This window comes from Acinonyx jubatus, chromosome A1 (assembly GCF_027475565.1).
Source record: "Acinonyx jubatus isolate Ajub_Pintada_27869175 chromosome A1, VMU_Ajub_asm_v1.0, whole genome shotgun sequence".
NCBI lineage: Eukaryota > Metazoa > Chordata > Mammalia > Carnivora > Felidae > Acinonyx > Acinonyx jubatus.
In genome coordinates, this window is record NC_069380.1 from 65,602,186 (window position 1) to 65,608,798 (window position 6,613).

The 6,613-nt window shown below is 42.4% G+C and overlaps 1 long non-coding RNA gene across 1 annotated transcript; it reads left to right on the top strand.

Moving 5' to 3' along the window:
* Nucleotides 1-2,856: 2,856 nt before the first annotated feature.
* On the top strand, nt 2,857-5,775 carry LOC113600811 (uncharacterized). Its single transcript, XR_003421904.2, has 2 exons — nt 2,857-3,229; nt 5,541-5,775. It is a non-coding gene; the product is annotated as an uncharacterized LOC113600811 (long non-coding RNA).
* The last annotated feature ends 838 nt before the right edge of the window (nt 5,776-6,613 follow it).

Sequence of the window (6,613 nt, forward strand, 5' to 3'; positions counted from 1 at the left end):
GAGCCACCCAGGTGCCCCCATACATACTTTCAAAATGAAATGTAAAATGTTGGGTCTGTTCATGTGTTTCAGAAGAACTGGCTGACCTTTGAAGGAGCATTTTCATTACTCATGTAGTTCTGTCTCTGTTTTGAAATTTGTTGGCCCTGAAAAGCTGTGAAAACACTTACTTGAATATTTGTTGATTCAGGACGCCTGGTTGGCTCAGTCGGTTGGGCATCCAACTTCAGCTCAGGTCATGATCTCGTAGTTCGTGAGTTCAAGCCTCGCGTCGGGCTCTGTGCTGACAGCTCAGAGCCTGGAGCCTGCTTTGGATTCTGTGTCTCCCTCTCTCTCTCTGCCCCTCCCCTGCTTACTCGTGCTCTCTCTCTCTCTCTTGATCTTGCTCAAAAATAAATAAACATTGAATATTTGTTGATTCTTAGGCAGATAACAGATGAAACTGCCCACTATTCTGAGGTATACTCAGATCACTAGACTTACTCATTCTCAGGCATTTTCAAATATTTTGACTTAAGGATTTGGCCCTAATATCCTTCTCATCTTAGTTCTCCCCTGAAAATGAGAGCTTTGGAGAAAACCATGAAGGGCGAAAGCTGAACTAAAAGGTGAATGCTGAGCTGTGCTGTAGGCATAAATGTGAAGTGTCAGCGGAAGACAAGAGTCAAGCTCACTGCTCACGTGATGAAGTTTCTGAAGGCTGATTCCTGACCAAGTAGAGCAGGAGAACATGGGTCACTGGGGGGATGTTCTTGTAAGAAGCCCTATAAATCACAGTAACTGAAACACAACAGCGAGAGGAAGCGTTGGAATTCGTGAACCACTAGTAAGAAGTATTTAAGAGGAAAGAAAAGACAATAGGAAAAACGGCTGAAGTGAAAAGGAAATTGATACTTGAATATGATGCATGCAAGAATTAAAAATAGAAGCCCACAAAAGAGACTTTAAAGAAATGTGAAAAAGTCCTGGAGATGAAATGTTATAAAAATATTGCTAGTCAGTTTTAATCAACCATGGCAAAGCCACATGTTTTATAACTGAAGGAACTGACAAAAGCAAAATGACCAAGTCAGCATTGGAGAAAGGGAATTGGGGAAAAGAGCACTTACTAATTGCAAAAAAAAAAAAAAAAAAAAAAAAAAAGTGGAGGGGAGCTGGTATTTAAGGCAGCTGCGACAAATGTGAAGAAATGGCATGAAAATGTTGAGAAAGTAGAATAAATGCTAAATCAAAAACAATTATTAATTGAAAATTAATAATTTCCATTATTATTTCCATTATTTCCATTATTATTAATGGAAAACAATAAATCTCCCCTTGGAGTCACGCTGGCATTAAATAAGAATAAATTATAATGAGGGGTGCCTGGGTGGCTCAGTCAGTTAAGCGTCCAACTCAGGTCATGATCTTGTGGTTCTTGAGTTCAAGCCCAGCATCGGGCTCTGTGCTGACAGCTCAGAGCCTAGAGCCTGCTTTGGTTCTGTGTGTGTTTCTCTCTCTCTGTCCCTCCCCCACTCGCACTATCTCTCTCTCTCCCTCAAAAATAAATATAAAAAATAAAAATAAATAAACGTTAAGAGCTAGTTATAATGAAACATTACAGCCAAATGCAACAAGGCGGAGAGAAAGAACCCCACTGACATAGATGATCTAAAGAATAGTATCTGTGGCAGGTATAGGAACACAGATAAGATTCTTAATACCATTCTTATCAGATCAATCTTCTGCTAAAAACCTTTAGTGCTCCCCACTGCTTGCCAAATGACCCTACCTTCAGGGTGTCTGTACTAAAGCATCCAGTCCTGCCTCCACCAGGAGCTGCCATTTCCACTAGCAAGAACCCTCCAAACCTGTAGAACCCTGCTCAGGGCTCTTGCCTTCTGTCTCTTCCTCAAGATCTGCCCCTCCACCTTGAATGAATGTTCTCCCCCTCATTTCAGCCTTTCTCTGGCATATATCAAATTCATCTCAGATCACCTTCTCCCCTATTAATTTGCCTCCACTGCTTCCGCTCTGGTTCAGACCCGTATTCTTGCCGTAGCCTCCCCTCTGTCTCCCCCAACGCATCTTGCCCCTCTGCAGGTGCGGCTCTGCCCAACTGGAGTGGAGTCTTTCCAAGAGCAGACCAGAGCCGCTGTAGGTCTCTCTGATGAGTGTCACCTGCTCAGATATGCTTTCCAAGATGACCCTAGCCGACATTCAACGTACAATGATCAGAACAATCATGTGTTTGTGGTTTATGGGTTGACTATCTGTCTTCTACACTGCTGTGGAACGTGAGTGCTACCTGAGCGCCTCCATTTCCTGAGGATGTTAAGATGGACATCAGGAGTGTAGGATTTGAAGGGAGCTTCCTTGGCTGCTCCTCAAGCCCACACTTGGGCCTCATGTCCACCCAATAATTTGGTGGAAGTCTCTCAAAAAGGGCCCACAGATGGATGACCCAGATACAAGATCCGCCCTCAGCAAAGAAGCCCTCCATTAGGCTTGGTGCACTCCATTTGCTTAGGTGTGGAGGGAATTAACACCTCCTGGAAACATTCTCAGGGATCAAATAAGGGCTTTCCGGCTGAGCTTTATTTTACTTTTTATTTTTTGAAGTTTATTTATTTATTTATTTTGCAAGAGAGAGGGAGAGAGGACCCCAAGCAGGCTCCGTGCTCAGCGGTGAGCCTGATGCGGGGCTCAGTCTCACAACCACGAGATCACAACATGAGCCGAAATCAAGAGTCGGATGCTTAATTGACTGAGCCACCCAGGTGTGCCTACGGGACCTCTTTTCTTGAGCTTCCATGGAACATTTTTTCTTTCTTAAACATTATATTGCTTTAGAAAATTATATGAAAAAAACAGAAACTCAAATAGGTCTGATAAAAATCACGGTTTTAAAAAATTAAATGTTAACAGAAAACTCCATTCTCTCTAACTCTTCCCAAAGATTTTTAGAAGCCATTCCTACATTAACTTAAGAACTGTAGCTTCCACTCTTCCTTCACTCCCTACCTATGGGGCATGTACAGGATGTTGGCTTCAGAACATATTTGACAGATGGTTCCCTTAGCCAGGCTAAGATGCTGTTTTGCCACAATAGCAGGGGCACCATGGCAACCATTCTAGAAGGTTTGTTAAGAGGAGATGAGCTTAGAAGCACATTCATTTGACACACAACTCCTGAACTTCATTGGTGCCCATGACTATTGCCATTGTTGACTTGCAGCCTTGACCCAGTGTGGCTGTATTTCACTGTTTGTGAGCTCATATCTTTCCTTTTCTTGTCAGATTTTTGCATTGTCAGCAAAGGAGGGGGTGGGGAAGAAAGACGAGGACATCAAGAAGTGGTCCTTGTGTAACATGGGCTCTTTGTAAGCATAATCATTATGCAGACCTTCCAGCATGGTGGCAGGAGGGGGGGTGGTGTCCAATTTTATAAATGAAATAGATGAACATAGTTGAAGAAACTTAGCAAGGAGGTACCATAGCCTTGTGGTTAGGCAGAGAAGATTTAGAATCAGAAAAATTTGCATTTGAATCCTGGTTCTTTCTCTAAAGAGCATCTTTTCCTTCATTTCCTAGAGGGAGTGGGGGTGGGGAGGCAGCTTCCTCCTTCTAGTCAGGACCCTTATTCCTCCCCAACCCCCAACTCCAAACAAAAAGTCTGAACTATATTTGGTACGTGTCTCTTTGTATTAAAAAAAAATTAGGGGCGCCTGGGTGGCTCAGTCGGTTGAGCCTCCGACTTCAGCCAGGTCACGATCTCGCGGTCCGTGAGTTCGAGCCCCGCATCAGGCTCTGGGCTGATGGCTCAGAGCCTGGAGCCTGTTTCCGATTCTGTGTCTCCCTCTCTCTCTGCTCCTCCCCCGTTCATGCTCTGTCTCTCTCTGTCTCAAAAATAAATAAACGTTAAAAAAAATTTTAAAAAAATTAGCAGGGGTATGACACAATCATCAAATAAGATTTGATGGCGATTAATTTGATCCAGCTGACAGAATGGAGAGAAGAGACAAGCAGAGAGAGGACCCAGGCCACTGCGATGGTTTATACAAGTGCCCCCATGAATGTGAACGTGAATGTTGGGAATGGTCCAAGGGAATAGAAAGGAGGGAATGGAAAGAAAAATCAAAGGGGTTTGAGCACTGCTTTAAAGCTAGGGGTAAATGGGGAGTAAACCAGCAATAGAGACCTGAATTTAAGGAGGTAAGATGTGAAGAATTAGTTTGGCAGTGGGAAAGGACAGACGATGATGAGTTTGATTTCAAACAAGCTGGGCTTCAGATGCAATATTCAGATGAAGAGAGAAAGAAGGGTGGTGGGTCAGGAAACAGAACTTGAATTTGTGAGTGGAAGAACTGAGATGTTAGACCAGAACTGGACAGAGGAGCAAGGATGCTTCCAAGATGGTCTGGCAAAGGGTTTTTTGGGGGGATCTATAGGACAACAGGAAATACAGATCATTTAAGGGGATTAAAACAATAGGCAAATAATTTAGGTATGACACCAAGTTTGGCCAAAAGCATTATTCTATTCTTGTTTTTGTTTGAGTCCAGACATGATTGTGGAGTGACAGTCTTGTCTTTGTCTTGATCTATCATGATCACTAGGTGGCTTTGAATGACATGTCTCCTGTGAAATTGTTTACGTTCAATGGGAGAACACCCCAGCCTCGTTGTGAGTGCCAGAGCAGCTCGTAGCAACGCTGGGGCCTAACTGATAGTTCCAGGCTTGCTCTCATTGGCAGGGGCTGCTTTTCCTCTCTTAATATGAGCTCTCCCCAGATGCTCCTAGTTCACTGTTACTCAGTAATTCACGATATGTGTTTGTTTATTTATTCAACTAACATTTGTGAGGACCTCCTATGTGCTAGGAATATAATGGTGGTCAAAGCAGACACGGACTCTTTTTGGAAATTAGAGCCAAAGAGAGGCTAGAAGAGAGATGGGAACACATTAATTAAAGGAAAAACCATATTTAATTGCAAGCTGTGATAGCTATTGTGAAGGAAAAGTGCAGAGTTTTCAGAAGGTATAACCACAGAGCTAACCAAGCCTATAGAGTCAGAAATTTATGTTCGAGCAGAAATCTAAAGCATAAGTGGGAATTAGTTGGGTGAGGAACTAGTTGGGGATGGATGGTAGGAAGGGTCCTCTGGGTAGACTTAATATCATCTGCAAAGGCCCTGAGGTAGAGAGATTTTGGAGAAACCACAAGAAGGTCCACCTTAAAGCTACTTGCAAGTCTTCTCTTGGACCAAACAGTATTTATTACAATACTCAGCATTCTAAATAATGAGTTTGAAAACCCAGTGGGCTGTTTGGAAGCCAGTTGGCTTTAGGTGAAGAAAGCTGCCATCACTGTTTGAATTAATGCTATAATGGTGTATAAGAAACAGCAGTCTTATTATCTGGGAATTCATCAAAATCTGTGTTCCAATTTGAACCTTAGAACCTTGGTGTTTTTACACTGAACACTTGGCGCATTCCATCTTCTTGCCCCTCATTTCTTAATTACTGTCTTGTATTCTGTGTCCCTCATTAAATCCCTAGCCCCTCTGAGGATGAGATTCTGTCCTGTTCATTTCACAAGTCTCCTAGCCCCTTGGCACTTAGTGAATTTCATCGGTGTAACGAACATTTCTTGAGCGATGTGCCCAACAGTGCTCCACATTTGGATACAAAACCTTAAGTGATGGATCTCCAGCCTCAGGGAGTTTAGAGTTGCTGAAAGAATCCGAGCCACCATCCTGAAAAATAAAACACTTTCGGGCCCTTTTTCAAATTACTCAACCTAAATTCCTACAATTGCTTCTTCCGCGATAAAATAGTCTTATACTTCAGAGTCTAAGAAAGCACTTTTAATAACATTTTCATATTTTAAAATAAAGTTTGAAGATTACAAGATGGTATTAGTGTTGTTAAAATCAAATGACTTAATTGTGATCCCATTTATAATTGATGCCTTCACCTTGGGGTATTTGAAAATGAGGTGCAATTCCTTTTATCTTTCCAATGGTGGGCCCTTGTAATGCTTGTATGAGCACAAGACTAGGAATTAGGAGCTCTTCATTCTGCCCCTGACTCACCAGGTTACCCAACTTAACCCCACCGTTTCCTCATCTGTAAAATGGAGATAATAATCCTTACCTCTCTCACTGGGGTGTCATGAGTATTAATTAGTGTTTGTCAAGTGCTTTGAGATTTTCAGATGAAAGGCCCCGTAGGAGCCCAGTCTAGAGTATTATTATACAAAGCCTCCCCATCTCCCACTTTCACTGAGCAGTGATTACCAATTATAGCCAACTCTAAATGGCAGTGACGCTGCATTCAGACACGACAAGGCAAGTTTTATTGGTCCATTAGGACATGCCTATTTGAATGAATTAGTTTTGTGAAAATGGTTACCATGCCAAGGACTTTTATTCCGAGCAGTTGTTGGTCTTAATAGTTAATAGTTAAGTATTAAGCCATTTGGAAAGGCTGGTTGCACATTTCAATTGGGTTGACAGACCTTCATGACCATGCCATGTACATCTGAAGCTCAGGCATGTGGTGTGGTAGAGCTCACTTCTCATAAAATGAAGTTATATTTATATGGAAGGCTGACTTCAGTTTCTAAGAAA